The sequence below is a fragment of the Xenopus laevis genome, chromosome 7S (genome assembly GCF_017654675.1).
Source record: "Xenopus laevis strain J_2021 chromosome 7S, Xenopus_laevis_v10.1, whole genome shotgun sequence".
In the NCBI taxonomy this organism is placed as follows: Eukaryota; Metazoa; Chordata; class Amphibia; order Anura; family Pipidae; genus Xenopus; species Xenopus laevis.
Genome location: NC_054384.1, coordinates 51,049,301 through 51,071,906, shown reverse-complemented (window position 1 = coordinate 51,071,906; position 22,606 = coordinate 51,049,301). Strand labels below are relative to the sequence as shown.

Sequence of the window (22,606 nt, the reverse complement as noted above, 5' to 3'; positions counted from 1 at the left end):
ATGCTAATAGAACATATTAATTTTATTGTTGATTTAGAATTTCCTTACCATGTTCCTATTGTAACCTCATGCCAACTGGGACCAGCTGTGCATCTGGCCCAAAAACACTATAATCTCATTCAGTATCCCAAATGTCTGATGCTTCAGCTGTGCCCCCTAATTCTACAGTTTGTTAACCATTAAACAGACTGCTATAAAAGTTCTCTGTTATGTGGCATAAATGGATTTAAACAACAACAATAGACTAACATCATGTTTTAAAATGGACAGCAGTACCTGGGGGATGGGAAGTATGTGAGCCTCTTTGCGCAGCACTACAAAGTATTAAAAGGACCTCAGTTGGAATATTTTTTCTACTTTCAAAATAATTATAATTTAAGATTTGAAGGTAATGATTTATTTAGATTTTTCCATTCATATACAGTTACCAAGAAACCCATTATGCAGAAAGCTTCAAATTCCGGAAATGCCACCTCTCATAGACTCCATTTTATACAAATGATCCAAATTTTTAAAAATGATTTCCTTTTTCTCTGTAATAATAAAACAGTACCTTGTACTTGCTCCAAACTAAGATATACAGTAATTAATCCTTATTGGAAGCAAAATCTATTAGCCTATTTATTTAATGTTTTAATGATTTTATAGTGGACTTGGGGGGTTATTTACTAAACTCTGAATGCAAAAATCACGAAAAATTTGTGATTTTTTTTCATAAAATTTGACTTTTTGAAAAATCAAAAATTTTTCAGAATTTTATTAAACCCAGAGGGTGAAAAAGTCTGAATCTGAATATCGGCATCTCAGACCTGTCGAGGTTGCATATAAGTAAATGGCAGAAGTCCCAATGGTTTTTTGATGTGTGCTGGGTTTCGTGCAAGTTTTCGGCCAAAAATCAAATTTTTTTCCCGAAAAGCAAATTTTCGGGAGAATGTAATAAAAAATAGGCGCAAAAAACCAGAGCAGATTTGATCGGATTTTGTAGCAGAAAATATTGAGATAAATTCTGACTTTGATAAATAACTCCCTTAAGGCAAAAAGATCCAAATTAGAGAGAGATCCATTATCCGGAAAATCTCAGGTCCTGAGCATTCCTTGAAAAAGGTCCCAGAGAGGACTGAAACGTTGGAAATGAACCTGTGAATAAAAACACATTTATTTCACTAATATGAACGAGTGCGGGTCCATTTACTGGATTGTAACATTAAGCTTTGACCAACACACCACCATCGACAGAATTGTACCCGGGAGGAGTGCGTTCACTGTACCAACATATTATATATATATATATATATATATATATATATATATATATATATATATATATATATATATATATATATATATATATATATATATATATATATATATATATATATACATGAAATGACTTTGACGTAGTTGGCCAGATTAAATATATTGCAATATATAGACAAAACATTCCTGTTTTGTTTAAAGGGTAAGGCATTTTTTTTAGTAGCTGTATGCACAAAATGTCTCAATGTCTTAAATATATTGATATTGGTGCAGAGGACCTCTTGTATTTGTCTATATGTATTTTGTGGTCACAGCCTTGTACCCCCACCTAATAGTTGTAAAAATTAGTGGTGAGCTCAACTTTCCCTAGTTTGTTATAGTATATATATTATATACTATATAGTGAAATTCTATTCCAGTAGTATTTTATCACTGCAAGGTAATAAATAGGCAAAAATTTGCATTTAGTACTTTTAATTTTAATTAAGTGCAGTGTACACTTAAATTATTACGTGTTTTTGATTCCTGGGGACAGGCCCTACTTTAGGAGATCATTCTTTGGATTAAAATTTCCCCTATTTTTATCCCAGTCCACTGCTTATGTGTACACCATAGACAAAGTTGGCCATGGTCATTTTAATGCATTATTCAAGTGATTATTGAATAAATTGATGAATAGATGAAATTGCAAATAGGATATCATCTGTCTTGTGCATAAGGAAAATTTAATGGGACATCTGTGCAAAAGGCTGAGTGCTTTAAAAGCATTAAATGTGCATAGATTCTAAATGTAAAATGCATAGTGTTCCATTACAATACAGCCTCTCTGGGTCCCTAGGAAAATATGGGCACATTTTAATTACATTTTTAACATAAAAGGGGTGTGGTCTTCATCTGGAGTGGTCAAAAAGGAGCTTGCGTCACTTGAATTTTCAGGCTTATTCTTGAATGGTTTTTTTCGTACTTTTTCCCTGAATCGCTCAATTTAGTCTTTTTCAAGTCTTTTCCTGAAAACCTGAAAAAGTCAGATTTTCAGGGGAAAACCCCCTCAAGATCCCGATAACTTCAATTTGAGATAGGTGAAGCCTCTTCCTATCTGACCTCCACCCACCCAATGCTGGATCATTAAGCACTTATATATTATAAGTATATCAATTGATCTATATTCTAGTTCCCTTGTTCCTGTGTTCTAGCTCCCTCATTCTTATGTTTCAGTTATCCTGCTCCTATGTTCTATCATCCAGTTTACTTGGTCAGTAAGTCCCTTCCTGCTTATCTTTTCCCTGCATATTTGATCTCCTGGTTTTGATCCCTGGCCTTATTATTTGGACTTGCTTTTGCCTTCCCCTTGCCCTAAACTTCAGTCTGATTATAAATCTGTGCCTTAGCTTGCTTCCAGCCCTAACCTTTGATTCTGTTGCATGGACTTGCCTTCTGTCTGCTGTTACTTATTTTGTTCATCTCCATTTTGTCCTTACATTAAATCACTCACTGCGTACAGTAAGGGGCATATTTTTCAAGGGGTTTTCAAGGGTCAATTTTTCGAATTGAGAAAACTTCGAAAATCGAATTCAAAAAGACAACCGAGTTTTCGATCGAATAGGTCTGTATTCGGTCGAATTCTAATCGTACGAATTGAAGGAATAGTGCAATCAATCAAATTTGATTCAAAGTTTTTTCCAAATAAAACTTCTATTTTTCAAAGTCAACCAATTGACTCCAAATAGGATCTAGGAGGTCCCCCCCCAGGAAGACAGAAAATTACAGTGCTTAGTGAAGCTGTACAATATAGCATAGCATAGAAAGTGCATTAATCACTGTGCAGAATATATAAACAACAACCTGTACAAATGTAAAAGGGTGAGAAGTATCTGTATATAGCATAAGGCCTAGATACCTGGGGAGGAACATATACTGCATAGCAGTGCCATGAGGTAGCTGCATATATAACCTGCTATAAAACTTGTATAAATGTACAAACCAAGTAAATAATGGTCTACATTCATAAACCAGGGTTGGAGATTAGTAATACCTACCAATGATGCTACCACAAGGCTGGTTGGGGAAGGAATACTGCGGATGGTGTTGTGCTAGCTGTGAACTGTATAAAGATGGCAGCTAGACTGGCCATTTTCCTGGTATTACACAGGTTCACATGGTAAGGGTATGGTAGCCTAAGAAGGACATTTTTATAACAAAGCATAACCATACAACTAAATGACTAAGTGATGAAACACAAACAATAACACAATGCTGGAGGCATAACAGTTACTCTTGGTTATTCAGAACCTTATTAATAAAAAATATAATGCAGTGCCCCCCTGCACTATTAAAACTGCTGTGTTTGCTTCAGAAACACTACTGTTTATATAAATAAGCTGCTGTGTAGCCATGGGGGCAGCTATTCAAAGGACAAAAGGCTCAAGTTACACAGCAGAGTAAAAGGGGTTATGAGGCACATTGGCTCTTACTTTCCAGTCACACACCTATAACTGTACCTGACAACACCTGAGCAACTGATAAAATTAATTATTGTTATGATCACTCAGGCGGTGTAATAAAATTACCTGGGCATGGTGTGGGGGGACGGCAGGGACGCCTGCCGCCCCCTCGACGGGGACGCCCGTCACGCCGCGCTGCTCCGGTGCCGGCTTCCTAGCGCGCGCGCGCATGCGCACTCGGATTTAAAGGCGCAGGCGCGCTGACGTAATGACGTCAGCGCGAGAGGCGCCAAATTCAAATAGTATTTAAAGGGCATTCCCACAGGTTACCATTGCCCGTGATAGGATTGAATTCCTGGTGCTTCTGAGCTGTGTGCTATTGTCTGATTCTGCCTGATTCCTGTTTTGACCCCTGCCTGGCTATTTTGACCATTCTGAATTCTGGATCCTGACCTTGCCTTCTTACGACTACTCTCCAGTTTAACCCCTTGATTGATCACCCGGTTTTGACCCTTTTTGCCTGTTTGACGATTCTTGTTATCTGCCTGCCTCGACCCAGCCTGTCTGACGGTTCTTGTTTTCTGCCTGCCTCGACCCAGCCTGTCTGACGATTCTGCTGCCTGTTCCGTTTGTACCGTGACCTTCGGCCCAAAAGACTCTGCTACCTGCCGTGCCCCTCTGCTAGCCAGAACATCTCGCCTTGTACCCCTCGTTAAGTCCAGGTGGCACCCAAGTAAGCTGAGGGCTCCTCCCGAAGCCCAACGGTGGTCACACTACTGGTGAAGCCGAGCCGAGACCAGGGTACTTGGCACCTGTTCTGGTATTGGGTGCCGGGCGTGACATTATCACGGGCCATGGAGGACGAAAGTCACGATGAAGCTGCTGCCGCTGCTGCTCCTCCAACTACCACCGAAGTGCTTCTTACTACATTGTTACAGCGCTTGGAGGATCATGAACAGAAGCAAAATTACCTCCTACAGGGTTTTCACAACCTAACCCGACAGCTGGAGGGTACGCAGGCTTCACAGCAGCAACCTGTTCCGGTTCCTCTGCCAATTGGGGTAACTCATCAAAACCCCATGAACCAAAAATTGTGTTCCCCGAAAGGTTTAGTGGGGATCGCACTAAATTTTTTGTTTTCAAAGAGGCATGTAAGCTGTACCTTAGTTTTTTCCCTCATTCTTTCCAATCAGATGAGGAGAAAGTAAGGTTCATAATGACCCTACTTTTGGGTGACCCCCAAGTTTGGGCCCTCAGGCTGCCTTCCTCTGACCCTGCTCGTTTTTCCCTAGATACTTTCTTTAACAGCATGGCCATTCTCTACGATGACCCGGATCGTGCATCGTCTGCCGATACCGCGATTCGTAAGTTGTGCCAAGGGAAAAGGAATGCGGAGGTGTATTGCACCGAATTCCGCCGGTGGGCAGTGGAGACTGGGTGGAATGATTTGGCTCTAAGGAGTCAATTCCGGTTGGGGTTATCTGATTCTGTAAAAGATAGTTTGGTTAATTTTCCCCTACCTTCTAATCTGGACGACCTCATGTCCTTTGCCATCCAGGTAGATAGAAGGCAAAGGGAGAGAAGGGGTGAGAGGAGTACAAGCTTCTCAGGGGTTACTAATTTTAGATCTAATGTGGTGACCCATGTAAAATCTTCTAACCCCTCTGTGCTTCTACCTCAGGAGGAGCCTATGCAATTAGGCATATTCCATTTAACTCCTGAGGAAAAGGCACGCAGGCGTACTCAGGGTCTTTGCATGTACTGTGGTGAAAGAGGGCATTTTCTGAACCAATGTTCTAAGAGGCCGGGAAACTCCGAAGCCTAAATGGAGAAGGGGAGCTCCATTTGGGTGCAGGAGTTTCCTCTCCCCAGTCTGCCTCCAAGGTTTTGTTACCGGTTAAACTAACCTGGCCTACAGGCTCTGTCAGGGTGTCTGCATTTGTGGATTCTGGGGCAGAGGGTAATTTTCTGGATACTGCTTTTGCCACTAAATTCTGTATCCCTGTAATTTCCCTAAGTGCTCCCATGAGAATAATGGCAGTGGACAGAAGACCCTTAGGGTCAGGTGTAATTTCCAGGGAGACGGTAACTCTTTCCATGTGTATAAATAACTTGCATTGTGAGGAGATAGCTTTTTACCTCATAGAAGGTGCTTCCTCTCCTCTTATTTTGGGGTTACCGTGGCTCCAGAGGCATAACCCTCTGATTGACTGGGTCTCCAGGGAGGTGGTTCAGTGGGGTACTATGTGTGATGGAGTATGTGTTCCCTCTGTAGTTGCAACTACATTGCTTGAAGGGTTACCTGCTGCATATGCAGAATTCGCAGATGTCTTCTCTAAAAAGGCAGCAGAAACCTTACCCCCACATCGGCAGTATGACTGCCCAATTGATCTGGTTCCTGGATCTACTCCTCCTCGTGGTAGAACCTATCCTCTTTCATTGCCCGAAGCCCAGGCAATGAGAGAGTATATAAAGGAAAATCTAGAGAGGGGTTTCATCAGACCTTTTAGTTCCCCTGCGGGGGCGGGCTTCTTTTTTGTTGGGAAAAAAGATGGTAGTCTTCGCCCCTGTATTGATTATAGGGGGCTCAATAAGATCACCATAAAAAAACGCTACCCTCTCCCTTTAATTTCTGAACTCTTTGATCAGGTCAAAGATGCTAAAATCTTTTCCAAGCTTGATCTTAGGGGGGCTTATAACCTGATCCGTATTAGGGAGGGTGATGAGTGGAAGACTGCATTTAACACCAGGGATGGCCACTACGAGTATCTCGTTATGCCTTTCGGCCTCTGTAATGCCCCCGCAGTGTTTCAGGAGTTTGTTAATGACATCTTCCGGGACCTGCTGGGGATCTTCGTAGTGGTCTACCTAGACGACATTCTGATTTTTTCCTCTAACCTGAAAGAACATCAAAATCATGTTAGTGAAGTCTTACGGAGGCTAAGGGGAAATAATCTTTATGCGAAACTAGAGAAATGTACTTTTGGGGTTTCTTCTGTTCAGTTTTTGGGGTTTAACATTTCCTGCAAGGGTCTAGAAATGGATCCAGGCAAGGTGAGAGCAGTCCTGGATTGGACCCAACCCCTTTCGTTACGTGCAACCCAAATATTTCTTGGTTTTGCTAATTATTACCGTCAATTCATCAGAAATTTTTCCCTCATTGTGGCCCCCATCACTAATCTAACTAAAAAGGGCGCTGATCCCAGTATATGGCCCCCTGAGGCCGTTCAAGCATTTGAATTCCTCAAAAAGGAATTCAGTTCTGCCCCAATCCTCCGTCACCCAGACACTGCGCTTCCTTTTATTGTGGAGGTTGACGCTTCTGAGGTGGGAGCTGGGGCAGTCCTTTCTCAAAGGCACCCGACTACCAACAAGTTACATCCCTGTGCTTTCTTCTCCAGGAAGTTTTCTCCCGCAGAGGTGAATTATGATATAGGTAACAAGGAATTGCTGGCAGTCAAATGGGCCTTTTAGGAATGGCGGCACCTCCTGGAGGGTGCAAAACATCTGGTGACGGTCTATACTGACCACAAAAATCTGTTGTATATAGAGGCTGCTAAACGCCTTAATCCTAGGCAGGCTAGGTGGGCTCTATTTTTCACTAGGTTTAATTTTTCTTTGACTTTCCGGCCTGGGACTAAAAATACCAAGGCGGATGCACTTTCGAGGAGTTTTGAAGCAATTTCCCCTGACTCTAGTGAGTGTACTCCCATCATTCCCAGGGAAATAATTGTTGCGACCTTGGAGTCTGACCTCTCTTCCTTACTGTCCCCTTTACAGTCATCAGCTCCTGCTGAAACCCCATCTGGTAGATGGTTCGTTCCTGAGGAACTTAGGGAACAAGTGTTAAGGGAGGTTCATGATTCTAAAGTGGCGGGTCATCCAGGTATTACAAAAACCATTTCTCTTTTATCCCGTCATGTCTGGTGGCCTTCCTTCAAACTGGATACTAAAACATTTGTCATTTCCTGTCCAGTCTGCCAGAGGTCTAAGTCTTCTCATCATCTGTCCCAGGGTCTATTAAACCCCTTACCCGTTCCAGAGAAACCATGGTCTCAGATTTCCATGGATTTTATTGTGGAGTTGCCTCCTTCTCAGGGTAAGACAGTGATTTGGGTGGTGGTCGATAGGTTCAGTAAAATGGCTCATTTTATTCCTCTTCCACATCTCCCTTCTGCTAAAACCCTGGCTGACTTATTTATTACTCATATTTTTAAGTTTCATGGTTTTCCTGTAAATATTGTTTCTGACAGGGGGGTTCAGTTTGTTTCAAGATTTTGGCGTGCTTTCTGTTCCTTGGTGGGTACTGAATTGTCTTTCTCTTCTGCCTATCACCCCCAAACTAACGGTCAAACCGAAAGGGTGAACCAGTCCCTTGAGCAGTATCTCAGATGCTATGTGTCCGATAACCAGTCCACATGGTCCGAACTGCTACCCTGGGCAGAATTTGCATACTATAATGCTACCCATTGCTCCTCTGGAGAGTCTCCTTTCTTTGTTGTCTATGGTTTGCACCCCAAAGCTTTTTCTTTTTCTGACTCTAATTCCCCTGTACCCTCTGCCAATTCTTCTATCCTGAAATTTTCCGAAATTTGGTCTCAAGTTCATAATTCTTTATCCGCAGCTTCACTAGCTCAGAAAAGAGCTGCTGACAAATCCCGTAGGGAAGCACCCCAGTACAAGGTGGGAGATTTGTCAACAAAGAATATCAAGTTGAAGGTTCCCTCTCCTAAATTGGGTCCTAGATTCATTGGTCCATACCCCATCATTGCAATAATTAATCCGTCTTCTGTCCATCTTCAATTACCTCCTAATTTCAAAATTTCTAATTCTTTCCATGTCTCTCTGTTGAAGCCTGCCAGTGATTCTCGTCTTCTTTCTGTTCCTCCCCCAGTGTTGGTTGAAGGTCAGCCTGAGTATGAGATCCAAGAGATCCAAGAGTTCCTCGACTCCCGCCTCGTGAGGGGTAAGTTACAATATCTTACCAGGTGGAAGGGCTTTGGTCCTGAGGAGAACTCTTGGGTCTCAGTTGATGACATCAAGGCCGACCGCCTCAGGAAGCAATTCCACTCTAAATTTCCTGGTAAACCTGGGGGTCCAGTGGCCCCCCCTAGAGAGGGGGGTAATGTAATAAAATTACCTGGGCATGGTGTGGGGGGGCGGCAGGGACGCCTGCCGCCCCCTCGATGGGGACGCCCGTCACGCCGCGCTGCTCCGGTGCCGGCTTCCTAGCGCGCGCGCATGCGCACTCGGATTTAAAGGCGCAGGCGCGCTGACGTAATGACGTCAGCGCGAGAGGCGCCAAATTCAAATAGTATTTAAAGGGCATTCCCACAGGTTACCATTGCCCGTGATAGGATTGAATTCCTGGTGCTTCTGAGCTGTGTGCTATTGTCTGATTCTGCCTGATTCCTGTTTTGACCCCTGCCTGGCTATTTTGACCATTCTGAATTCTGGATCCTGACCTTGCCTGCTTACGACTACTCTCCAGTTTAACCCCTTGATTGATCACCCGGTTTTGACCCTTTTTGCCTGTTTGACGATTCTTGTTATCTGCCTGCCTCGACCCAGCCTGTTTGACGGTTCTTGTTTTCTGCCTGCCTCGACCCAGCCTGTCTGACGATTCTGCTGCCTGTTCCGTTTGTACCGTGACCTTCGGCCCAAAAGACTCTGCTACCTGCCGTGCCCCTCTGCTAGCCAGAACATCTCGCCTTGTACCCCTCGTTAAGTCCAGGTGGCACCCAAGTAAGCTGAGGGCTCCTCCCGAAGCCCAACGGTGGTCACACTACTGGTGAAGCCGAGCCGAGACCAGGGTACTTGGCACCTGTTCTGGTATTGGGTGCCGGCCGTGACAGGCGGGTTGCAAATGAATGTCTTGCCTGAAAGAAATAATTATCCAGAAAATAAATTTTATCTTATCAACTCCTGCATATTAACAGTTTAAGTGGTTTTAATTATGTTTTGTTGCTTATGAGCATGACTGCAACAATATAATAAAATGCCAGATATATAATCTGGTGCAATTAGATGTGAATTCAAAATCATTATAGAAGAAGAAATAAAGTTGTATTACGTTTTATGTCTTATTTCAGAAAGCATCTTAAACTTGTCCACTAAATCATGTTTTTATATGTTGTAAGAGGTTTCATTATTTAAGATTGGAGTTATGACAAAATGTACTAAGCTTCAGCATAACCAAAAACCAGAGCTAACCAATAAATAAAAAAACTGTGAATGCATTTGTTCTTATTTTATTTTTATAATAATGGCATGTACAAATATGGGACCTGTTATCCAGAATGCTAGGGAACTGGGCTTCTTTCTGTAATTTGGATCTTCATAATTTAAATGGACAGTTCAGTCTAAAAATAAAAACAGTTAGCCAAAAATGTCATCTATAAAGTCTGGAGTGACTGTATGTCTAACATAATAGTTTGAACACTACTTCCTGCTTTGCAGATCTCTAACTCTGTGTTAGTCAGAGAATTTAAGCAGGCCCACATGTGACATAACTGTTCAGTGTGTTTGCAATTGATCCTTAGCATGCAGCTCAGATTCAAAAGCAAAGAGTTATGAGTCATGTGCCCCCCTCAAGTCACTGATTGGTTACTGCCTGGTAAGCAATCTGTGGAAAACAAGGGGCAGATTCACTAAGCACCGAATTTGCAATAGCGTCCGCTTCGCTCACATCGCAACACTTTGTTTAGGCGTACATTCGCCAGGATAATGCTAATCCGAAGTTGCGTCCAGGGTGCCGAACGATGGCAAAGTTGCGCTAGCAATACCGCGGCAAGCGAAGTTGCACTATCATTGCCTAATTTGCATACGGCAGTAAGTTAGAAAATAAAATAGAGTTGTTATATTGCCCTACACATGAGCCCAGTGTATAGTTTATGTGCGATATGATATCAACTTCGCCAGGCATAAGGGAGTGAATTACTGCTAGAGTCTCTCTCCTTCGTTAGCAAAGTTACCCCTGCGCCCATTAGTAAATCGGCAAAGTAACGAAATGACGTCACACTGGCGAATTTTCGCTAACGTTAGTCACTTCGCCCTTTAGTAAATCTGCCCCCAAGAGAGCCGAAAAAACCGAAAGTTGTGTTCTGACTATTATGTTAGACATCCAATCACTCCAGCCTTTATAAATTGCATTTTATGTAACTAACTATATTGAAAACATTTTATATTTTGCACAGCCCACTTATTTACCCAGTTTTTATTTTTATATTAAACAATTCTTTTAACGGGATTCTGTCATGATTTTTGTGATGTAGTTTTTATTTTTAAATTACACTGTTTACACTGCAAACAATTCACTTCACAATATAACATTTCATTCCTGAACCAGCAAGTATATTTTTTATGTTGTAATATTGGTGTGTAGGCAGCCATCTCAGGTCATTTTGCCTGGTCATGTGCATTTAGAATGAGCCAGCACTTTAGGATGGAACTGCTTTCTGGCAGGCTGTTGTTTCTTTTTGGTCAAAACCTTTTCAAGCATAAGGCAGATGTTGTAAGATCACTCACCAAAGTAGAAACGTGGCCCAGGTGCTCCAGCCCCAGGAGCGGACAATCCGTATACTGCAGTGTAAATGTTGGTGCCGAGCTCACTGGCAGACTCAAGTAATTGATCAGACCAGGAAAAATAGTAGATTAAAAATTGAAGCTTTATTACATAATCATCTCTTACCTGACTTCAAGCTTCAATTTTTAATCTACTATTTTTCTGGGTCTGATCAATTACATGAGTCTTCCAGTGTGCTCGGAACCAACATTTACACTGCTGTTGTTTCTTTTATTCAATGTAACTGAATGTGTTGCAGTGAGACCTGGATTTTACTATTGAATGCTGTTCTTAGATCTTCCAGGCAGCTGTTATCTTGTGTCAGGGAGCTGCTATCTGGTTAGCTTCCCTTTGTTCTGTTGCTAGGCTGCTGGGGGGAAAGGAGGAGGGTGATATCACAGCAGTAAAGAGTGACTGAAGTTTATCAGCGCACAAGTCATATGACTGGGGTCAGCTGGTAAACTGATAATATGTCTAGCCCCATGTCAGATTTCAAAATTAAATATAAAAAAATCTGTTTGTCCTTTTGAGAAATGGATATCAAAAAAAACCATTTTTTCCCATTACAGTATCCCTTTAAGTCTACAAGGAAATCATGCAAACATTAAAGAAACCCAATAGACTGGTTCTGCTCTCAATAATGATTAATTAAATCTTAGTTGGGGTCAAGTACAATGTACTGTTTTATTACTACAGAGAAAAAGGAAATGTTTTTTTTTAATTCTTTTAATTTGCTTATAATGTAGTCTATGGTCCTGTTGATGTCCTGTATAAGTCAATGGGAGAGGCCCCAATCTCAATTTGAAGATATTGTGGTTTCCGCAGAGCTTAGCCCGAAATCCCTGAATTTTTCAGGTTTTCAGGCTAAACTCATTGGAAACCACGATATTGAGATTTTAGCCTGAAAATCGGAAAAATTTGGGGTTTTCAGGCAAAAACACAAATAAATCTGAAGATTCAGTGAAAAAGTCCGAAAAAAATCTGAATATTCTGCTTTTTTCATTAATAAATAAGGTCAAATTGGGTATGGGGGTGTGGATGTGTTTTTTTCCTAAATAAAATATGAGATAAATTTGAAAATTAGTAAATAACCCCCAATGACTCAATATTGACTTGAGAAAACTCAATAGAAATAGCAATCTAGTCGTAATGCAGGATTACAGGCATGTGGCAAAAGAATGTTAATTTAACCAATTTGCTGTTTATTTAGAATTACAAAGTTACATATAGTTACTAATAGTTACATAGTGTAGTAGCCAGTATATTTTAAGTACCTATTAGAATTATATTAATAGTTGTATTACACCCACCAAGAGATGCTATAAATTAAATTCCTTATATAAGTGTCAAGACTATGTACCTGTACCAGTGATCACAGAAAGTTAATACCAATCTCTGTCCTTTGAATAATAAACAAATTATTATATTCTAAATGCAAACAGTTTGCAGTTCACCAAATAAAACATTGGATCCACACTCCTTTCTTGACTGTGTTGCCTATTGTTCTTTTATCCTGTTTGCAGGTTTCTAACTCTGAACAGTGATTCAAAGCTCCAAAACCATACTGAGATACCTGATTGAAGTGAAGCTCCCCAGTGGCTATGCAGATGTTGTTGAAATGCCTACACACTGAGCGTCACAGTAATAACTTACTGTGAGTAAACCCTTGGGAAATGATAAATTATTGGTTGTAGAACTAATGTATCATCATAAATGTTGCTAAGTACGAAGCATCCTTTTTCTTAGCATCAGGTCTTGACTGGGATTCAAATTAGGCTCAGGCCCACTAAATAGTGACTGTCTATGGCATTTTACAGCAGCCCTTCTGGCATTTGCAAGAACCCACATTTTGCCAGTTTGGGCCTAGCATCTTCTGGCAATTCTGATGTATACACTCTGAATGACACACAAAGTAGGGTGCTGTAAATTGATGGCTGGGTCCCTACCAGCGCATACAAAATTTGAGTGCAACACTCGACTTTTGCCTTTGGTTTCAGGCATAAAATATAATTTCATATGGTTGGATCTCTTGACTTGCTAGCTTTAGTAGTGAATTTTTAACCAGTCTAATTGGTATCTGAATAGATATTAAGGTGGAAAGATTATTTCTTTGGTCACCCATTTGAAGTGGCCTGTGAGTCTGACCATATTACTTAAATTTATAAAGTGTTGTGGAAATTCAGTTGCCGAAGACCACGGGATGTCGAAAGATAAAGTTTAATTCACATGAACTCTGTGGATTTTGAACTCACCAAGAGTCAAAATACAGAACAAAGGAATCATAGGGTGTTTTTAAACTTTTCATGTTCACAGCACATGTTAGGTATGGTAACCTAAACCCAGAACAAACCCAAATGTATGGGCCTCAGCTCACTCTTCCGCCTATAACAACTGTCTTTTGCTTCGGGAGGAGCCCTCCACTACTCAGATGCTGCCAGATCTTAAAATGAGAGGACCAGGGAGAGAGTTCTGGGCAGGCAAGGAAACAAAAGTTAATAGGAAGAACAGTGAACTAGGAACGTGGTCATGGAACAGGCAGATCGGTACCAAATAAGGAGGGAATAGAGTATTTAAGGTCACAGGCCGGGTCAACCACACCAGTAGCGCAGTACAGAATTGTGATCTAAGAGGGTATTCAAAAAACAGACAAGAGTTAGTATAGGCAGCAAACTAGGCACGGTCAGAGACAAGCAAGCTCAAGAACAGACCAAACACACTAGATTCACACCCAGGATCTATTTTAAATAAACCTATCTTGGTCAATGAATATTTGGATGTAGCCGCAAACACGATGACGTCACATGCGTGCCCATGTGTGAAACCCGGAGCCCCACTAGACCACCAGGTACTCTCACAGTTACAATGTAGTTCTGAACTAAAGGACATGGTGAAACTTAACCATGAATGTCTTGAGACAGTACTGACAACTTAAGGGGGGGGGGCACAATGCTGCAGGTGAAACCTGCCTAATACAGATTCAGTCATTATAAAAGTTTATTCTTTTTCAGTATTAAATGTATGTTTGCAAATGCAAGGAGCCTGACTGGTAAAATGGGAGAGCTGGAGGTGCTGGTGCTGGAGGTAAAATATGACCTGCTTAGCATTGATCGCATGGGGGAAGTAAGGCAATAATGTGCACATGCGCAGGGCTTGCAGAATTTCTTCTGTGCATGTGTGTTCCCTGATAGTGCCGGTTCTGTTAGTGAGAGGGATGTCTTCTGTATTCCATACACCTAGCAAAATGTTTCGAACTCTCAATACAGAGACATACAAAGCTACTATTATTGTAAGTAGTTGTCCTTTTTGTGGCCAATATGTAGAAATGTATTTGTTTTTAACCATTCCTTATCCTTTAATGTCTGGTGCAAAAAACAAATATACACCGGGGCAATAAAAACCATGAATTTCAGAAAAGCTCATTTTAGTGCCATGAGGGCTGCCCTTCAGAGCATTGATGAACATTGATGGAGCATTATGTTTTCAGCTAAAAACACAGAACAGAAATGGTTGTCATTTAAAATGATATTAAATCATTTCTGTTCTCAATTTATTCCCTTAAGGAATGGTACCGGTATTGTTGTAACTAATATAGAAAAGATAAATGTGCTAAATCAGTTCTTTTCTTCAGTGTATACAATAGAGGAGTTCCCAGGCTCACTTCATAGCTGCACTGATGGCTCAGCTCAATCTAGTTAGTGGCTGACTCAGGATATGATCCATAAAGCTTTAATAAAAATTAATGTAAACAAGGCTCCAGGGCCTGATGGCATACACCCCCGGTTCTAAGAGAGCTTAGTTCAGTTTTAGACCAGCCCCTATTTCTGATTTTCTCAGATTCACTTTCATCTGGTATGGTACCTATGGATTGGAGAAAAGCTGATGTCATTCCAATATTTACTTACTTGGAGTAAGGTTCTTAGTGGGGTTCCTCAGGGCTCGGTATTGGGTCCACTTTTATTTAACTTGTTCATTAATGACTTAATGGAGGGTATTGTAAGTAATGTATTCAGTGTTTGCAGATGACACAAATCTATCCAGCCCAATAAATTCCATTCAGAATGTGGCATCCTTGCAACAGGATCTTGACAAACTGGCAATCTGGGCAGCTAAGTGGCAAATGAGATTTAATGTTGATAAATGTAGCCTGGTCATGCGCCTGGGATGTAAAAATATCCAAGCCACTTGGATATTTTTGACTAAGTTTGTATACTGATAGCTTACTAAAAGTATTCAAGACTGAGGGGGTTATTTTTTAAAGTCCAAATGGTAAAAACTTGAAAAAGTTTTGTCACTAGAAAACTCGAAATTTTAGTGTTAAAAAAATCTCAAATTTTTCAAGATTTACTATACTTGTTGTTGTATATGTTGCGAAACCCCACCATCTCAGACCTGTCGAGGTCCTGTATAAGTCAATGGGAGAGGCACCAATATCAAATTAAAGTTTTGATATCGAAACAACTGTACCATCATGAGGTGCAGCCCATCCCTAGCAAAGAGCCTGTAGCTGACTGAGAAATCAGCCCAGTTTTCCAAAAACCCAAAACCCTCTTCCCTACACCAATCTCTCAGCCACGCATTAATCTCCACAAACTAGCACCGTCTTCTTAGCATTGCTCGTGGCACAGGTAATATCTCTAGAGAAAATTACCTTAGAAGTCCTCACCCTCAACTTTACATCAATTCTTTTTTAAAATTGTTCTTGAGGACTTCACCACCTCCTCTAACTTTGTCATTGGTAGCTATGTGAACCAAGACTGCTTGGTCTTCCCCAGCCCCTTCCAATAATCTGTACACCCGTTCCACCACATGCCAAACCCTAGCACCAGGCAAGCAGCAGACTGTTCGGCATGAAGGGTCCTTTCTAATAATTGAATACCCTATAACTAGAACCTGCCTTTCCTTCCTTACACTCCCCCCACCACTTGTATTAGAGCCACTTCCTCCCAGGGTGCTCTAAGAGTCTGTCTGCTCCATACACGCCAGTTCAGAGCTTTCCTCCCCAGCATCTTCAGCCAAAATGGCAAATTTGTTGTTTTGGACAAGCTGTGGACCAGCCCCCCTACCCTTCTGTCCCCTACTTCCCATCTTGACTGTCACAAACCTTCTTCCCTCATTAGCCTACACTGCCCCTTCTCCTCCCCCACTCCACTAGCCCCTGCCAGTGGTTGCTCTGTGAGCCTCCTTTCCTCCCACACGTATCCCACTGCCCTCAATGCTGCAAGTTCCCCCCTTAGAGTCTGCAGTTCAGATTCCAAGATGAAAACCCACGGCACCCTTTAATTTCTACCCAAAAGGGCCCCACTATTACCCCATTTGAGAATTTGGTGAGACAGGGCTGGCTACAGAAAGCTTTATTATCTTGTATTTATAAAATTTTACTCTCACCATCAGATATGAATCCTCCAAGGCTCTCTTATATGCAACAATGGAACAGTATTTGGGAATTACAATAGAACCAGAGGATTGGTATTCAATATCACCCAAAAAAATATGCCAAATCCAATTTTATCATGTTAGTCGATCAAAATTAAATCTAATTACACTGCATAAATTATTTGAATCTTGTTTCCATCAGTCTGGGAACTCATAATTATAGCAAGCAGGCAGGAGTCATTTTGTTGACACTGTTATTAAGGCAAGCCTTGCATCAACTCAGAATCTTGTTTGTGTACCAGAATGGGAGACCTGATGTAAGACTACACCAGGCATGTCCAAAGTCCGGCCCATAGGCCAATTGCAGCCTGGATTAAAATTTACACTACCCCAAAGCCTCGGTCATGAAATTAATAATAACCAGCCCGCAGTCTCAGCCTCTATCGTGACTATTCACCTCGTTCATGTACCCTCACCGCAATCTCATAACAACAGCTTTATTCTCCCCCCAGACTATACCTAACCCAACAGGCAGCACTTTGCAAGCAAGGAATATCCGTCCAACTTCTGGCCCCACCCCCACATGCAGGAAGTAACGTCTAATAGCGAGTGGCCGGACTTTAGAGAGCTCTGCTATAGGCAGTAGTAGCTGCACTGTGCAGTGCTGGGTTGGAGCTGTGAATGCTCAGCCTTCAGTTGCCAGAATGTGAAGTTGTGACAGCAATCGCTTGCTTAAAGGAATTGTTCGGTATAAAAATAAAAACTGGGTAAACAGATAAGCTGTGCAACATAAAAAATGTTTCTAATATAGTTAGTTAGCCAAAAATGTAATGTATAAATGCTGAAGTGACTGGATGTGTAACATAATAGCCAGAACACTTCTTCCTGCTTTGTAGCTCTCTTGGTTTTCACTGATTGGTTACCAGGTAATAACCAATCATTTACTTGAGGGGGGACTACATGGGTCATAACTGTTGCTTTTGAATCTGAGCTGAATGCTAAGGATCAATTGCAAACTCACTGAACAGTTATGTCTCACGTGGACCCCCTTCTAGTTGCTGACTAACTCATAGTTAGAGAGTTATTATAATAACATGTTGCTGGTATTCAGAAAATAATTTCCCTATCACAAAATCTCAAAGTCAAAGCACAAAACAAAGATATTTGAAAACATTTCCAAAAATTTTATTATACAGCTTTTAATCTGAGTGACAGGTACACTTTGAAAGGTTACCTGTGTGAAGCAAAAAGAGAATATTTACAAAATATTGATGTTATGGTACCAAACCCCAGTGAAATTAATTAAATATTTGTTTCTGTTTCCAGCTCATGTTGGAGGGGCAGATTTGGGGACATTGTTCCATCTATTCTGGACATAACATGGGTTATTGAACAAGTTACATGTAAAGAAATGTGAAAATATGCCTTAATTATCTTACTAGGAAGGCCAGCGAAGGGACTCTCAAAAGCATAAAAATTTAGACGAATCACATTCTAACAGCAGTCCACATAGCTATAGCAGCTAGCAGCAACTAGAAAAAAACCTTACGCCCTACAATAGCGGAAGTCCATAAAAGGCTGAGGAACAATAGGTACTTTGAGGGGGCAATTGCACAAATACAAAATAAAACAAAAGCCTATATGGATATTTGGGATACCTATGAGCTATTATCTAAGCATACAGATCCCCACACTTCTACAACTTGATACACCCTCTATTGTCCACTTTTTAAAGGGGTGCCTGATAGGCACACTGTAACAGAACCTCAAGATTAAGTTATTTGTCATAACCCTCAATGCAAATAAATATGATGCAACTGAACTTTATTGTAACTGATGCAGAAACATCCCTCCTGTACGGTACATTGTTATTGAAATATAAGTTATCATTTTTCATGGTTTTCTTTTGTGTTATTCCTTATTTACACCATAAAAACTTGTGTTTGATAAAATTTAAGTTACCAAAAAAAACATAATCAAGTTATTTTAATATGGCAGAGACCACTTCGGACTACAGTATCATACAGTATGTTGAATGGAGTTCTGGCTTTAACCACTGTAAATCATATTTGAGATTGGGGTACAATGTATAATAGTTTTGAAGAACATCTGCCCCCTTCAGTTCTGCATCAAGTGACTCATTATTTAAGTAATGAAATTCTCTGTGAAAACAATAGGTGTGAAACAGGGGTGCAATAAAACCAATGGTGCCCCACTCCTTTCATTATAGCAATGATCCGTTAACAGAACAAATTAACAGGGGGAGTGAGAAGGTGCGGACTGCGAACAGTCACCTTGCTCTTCACAGAGAAAAAATAAGAGACACAGACAGTCATTCTGATATAGATTAGACTGTCAAAGCGGGACAAATCTGCCCATTGCGCTAATTGCAAAATACATTTTATAGGAGTTAAATCCGATTCCAGCTATTTATTGCTCTCCTAGATAGCAAAGCCTCATAGGGAGGGAGCAGGAGCCAAACTTTGCATGTGTTTCTCCGAAAATTATTATCTTTTATTTATAGAATGGCATGCTGACATATTAGGCAACACTTAATACACAAACAAAATGACAACAAAATGGCAATAATTACTGCAGACTGAGAGACATTCACATAGTAACATGAACAGCAAATTAATTTTGTTCTTCTTTACATGGCCTGTGAAATGTAACCAATAAAATGTCTTAAATACATATGAAAATGTAAATAATTTCTGGGTATTGAACATTGTTATGCAAAGAAATTCTTTGCATGATTTCATATACACCTCCGATTTGTCGTTCACACACCTCCAATTTTAGTGTAATCACAGGACCATGTTAGATGTAAGTTCAGAGGATTTGAGTTGGATAGCAAAGACATCATACTGAAATGACATCAGTTTTTAAGAGTGCTTGAGGCACTCTTAAAGGGCACTTAAAACCTACCTTTTCCTACCATGCATAAAAGTTGGGCATATCTTCCCCACCCAAGCCACATTATTTGTACTGCACATACCCCCTAAACACATTTTCCTAAAACAAATAGCAGCTTTCACCCGGTGGCCATTTTCCCTCTGTCACATCATCAGTAACACTGACATCTGCAAACAGGACATGAATGCTGTAAAGTTCATGCAATGCAGAATGTAGGGTTACACAGGCATAACATACTTTGATAAAAAGTTCTGCTGGGGTTGAGCACTGTAATGGTTAAGCTGAGCTTAGGAGAGGTGGTTAGGAGAAAAAAAAATAGGATCAGACAGCTAGAGTAGAGTTTCTATGGGAACCTGTAATGCTATCTCTTCATTGGCTGTTAGACCGGGGGGGTGTGTTTAGTAATCTGAGCTGAGAAGAACTGAGCATTCTCATAAGTCAACAGCCAAAGTAAATTCCTGAGGGAGGGGGGTGAGTGGCTTAGAGGAGGAGAAGGATTTCTAAATGATGCTGCTGCCTTACTGTTAACATTTTAACAACCAGAGTTGTAGGTATCTAAAGATTTCAAAGAGACTGTTCACTGAAATTTTTTTTTGAATGGGTTTACACGTCCTTAAAGGAACAAAATCATGCAATCTCCCTTTTTGTTACTATTACCATCATTATCATTTTTCCTTATTCTGTTTAAGAAGAGCATCTTAATGTGTCAACCAATTTGTATTTGCTAAATAACGAGTGGTGGTCAAAACACCAGGAAGCTAATTGCAAGTAAACTTGGCTTGTTTCACCTGTTGCAATCCAGCCACAGGTGATCTGTATAAATTATTAATCTGGCTATAAAACCCCCTACTCTGCACTGACTAATTTCCCAACGTAGGTCTATTTCTTGATAGTTCCTGGGTGTGATTCTTGTACTGTACTCTCTGGTTGGTACTGTCCTAGCCTGTTCCACAACTACACTTTCTGTTCCCTGTTCCTACTGTATACTTTACAGTTTCCTTGCATGCCCAGAAATTCCCCCTTGGTCCTCACAAACATAGAAAGTTGAAACAGACTGGAACATAGGCAGTACTTTTGTCTGCAACCACCCTTTATTGGTGTTAAATCACAACATGTTTTGGGAATATATCCCTTTTTCAAGTGATACAAAAAAAGCCAATTGAATACACAATAAATACCATGGAGACTCTAAGCCACCTCCCCACAATTACACCATGGGATACATATTGGTTGCTGGCAAATTTAACCCTCAAGTCCATGTGTTCATCACCTTCACTGCAAGGCAGTCCATAGTGTTATAAATACGAATCCATAAATATCCTGTTAAGGTAAAAAATAATTTAGACATTGCGCTACGCCTATCTAAGTATTAACACAAGACACTGCAAATCTTTGCCTGTCTAGCTGAATAATAAAAACATGGAAAACATGTCACTTACTGTAGTCTTATTTTCAATTATTCAATAATTGTAAGAATTGCTACACTTACATTTGTAGTATTCAGTTCCTAATTCTGTGATCTGCATAAAGACAAGGGTATATTAGATACTTATAAAAAAACATTTGTTACTAAGTTTATCATTAAACCCTTTTGGTTGCATTGTATCCAAAGGCCTTATCCATTTATTTTCTTTTTGTAGTAGCATTTTAACCCTATCTCCACCTCTAGGGAGCAGTTGTACTTTATCTAACACTCTCTTTCTCAATTGTGAGGGGTGGTGTTCCGCTTCGAAGAAATGTTTAGCCAGTAAAGAATCGCTGGGTTTTTTTTGGGTCAAAATTCCTCATATATATTCTTTATGTTCACCAATACGAGTCTTTACTGGTCTGGACGTTTGTCCTACGTAAGCCAACCCGCATGGACATTTGATTAGGTAAACAACGTATGAACTCTCACATGTAGCACATGTTTTTACTGGTATATCAAAGCCTTTAAATGGATGACTCACTTTTTCTCCTTTTATCACCGAATTACAGACCCCACAACTTAGGCAGGAAAAGGTTCCCATTTTAGGCTTACCAAAAAATCTCGATGTTGTATTTTTAACTTTAAGGTCAGAGCTACTTAATCCATCTTTTAGTGTCCTGCCTCTTTTATATGAAAAAAGTGGGTTATCTTTAAATAGATGTCCATATGTTACATTATTCTGTAATAGTGGCCAAAATTTGTTGATCACTCTTTCTATTTTGTTACTCTTATGTTGAAACGTAGATACAAATGGTAAACAATTCTTTTTGTTCTTGAAGTCTGTTCAGGTTCATTGCTATTATTTTCATTTTTATTGTACCCTTTTTGTGTAAATCGTTCAACTAGATCTGCAGCTGCTTCTCCATAATCCTTATTCTCACTTGTTAATCTCTTTATCCTCAGGAAATGGCCTTTTGGGATTCCTTTCTTAACATTTGGATGATGGAAACTGTCTGCTCTCAACAGGTTATTGCTATCCAGGGGTTTACGATATAGACTAGTTGTCAATTTCCCATCTGTAATAGTTAAAGAAACATCCAAAAAATGGAATTGTCAGAGTACTCATACGTAAATGTAATACTTTTATGACTCTTTTTCGCTTGCTCCATCATTTTTTCGGAGGTTTCCTTTGTACCTGACCATAAGATTAAAATATCGTCCACATACCTGAAGCTTTTATATTTTGACAGTATGTAGTATTATTTAGAAAATATTCTATTATATATATTTCAAGTTTGTGTACCACTATATTGGCAAAAGAGGGTGCCAGGGTATTTATGGTGTATTCAAATGGCTTTTTTGTATCACTTGAAAAAGGGATATATTTACAATTTAACACCAATAAAGGGTGATTGCAGACAAAAGTACTGCCTATGTTCCAGTCTGTTTCAACTTTCTATGTTCGTGAATGCTAATACACGGTGGATGGTGTGTATATGAAACAGAAGGAAAAAGAATTTATACCACTCTGAAAAATAAGTTTCTTTAACAAGTATCCAACTTGGTCCTCTCACTTTAAGACCTGCCAGCATCCGAGTAGTGGAGGGCTTTTTCCAAATTGAAAGGAGGTTGGTAGAGGCAGAAACT

General features: G+C 40.3%; 1 long non-coding RNA gene across 1 annotated transcript in view; it reads left to right on the top strand.

The window, feature by feature from the left end:
• Nucleotides 1-22,371, top strand: part of LOC121396376 — a 47,601-nt gene extending 25,230 nt beyond the window's left edge. The window contains exons 2-3 of the long non-coding RNA XR_005963011.1: nt 12,786-12,916; nt 21,923-22,371. This is a non-coding gene — a long non-coding RNA (uncharacterized LOC121396376). The remainder of the gene's footprint in view (nt 1-12,785; nt 12,917-21,922) is intronic.
• Nucleotides 22,372-22,606: the final 235 nt, after the last annotated feature.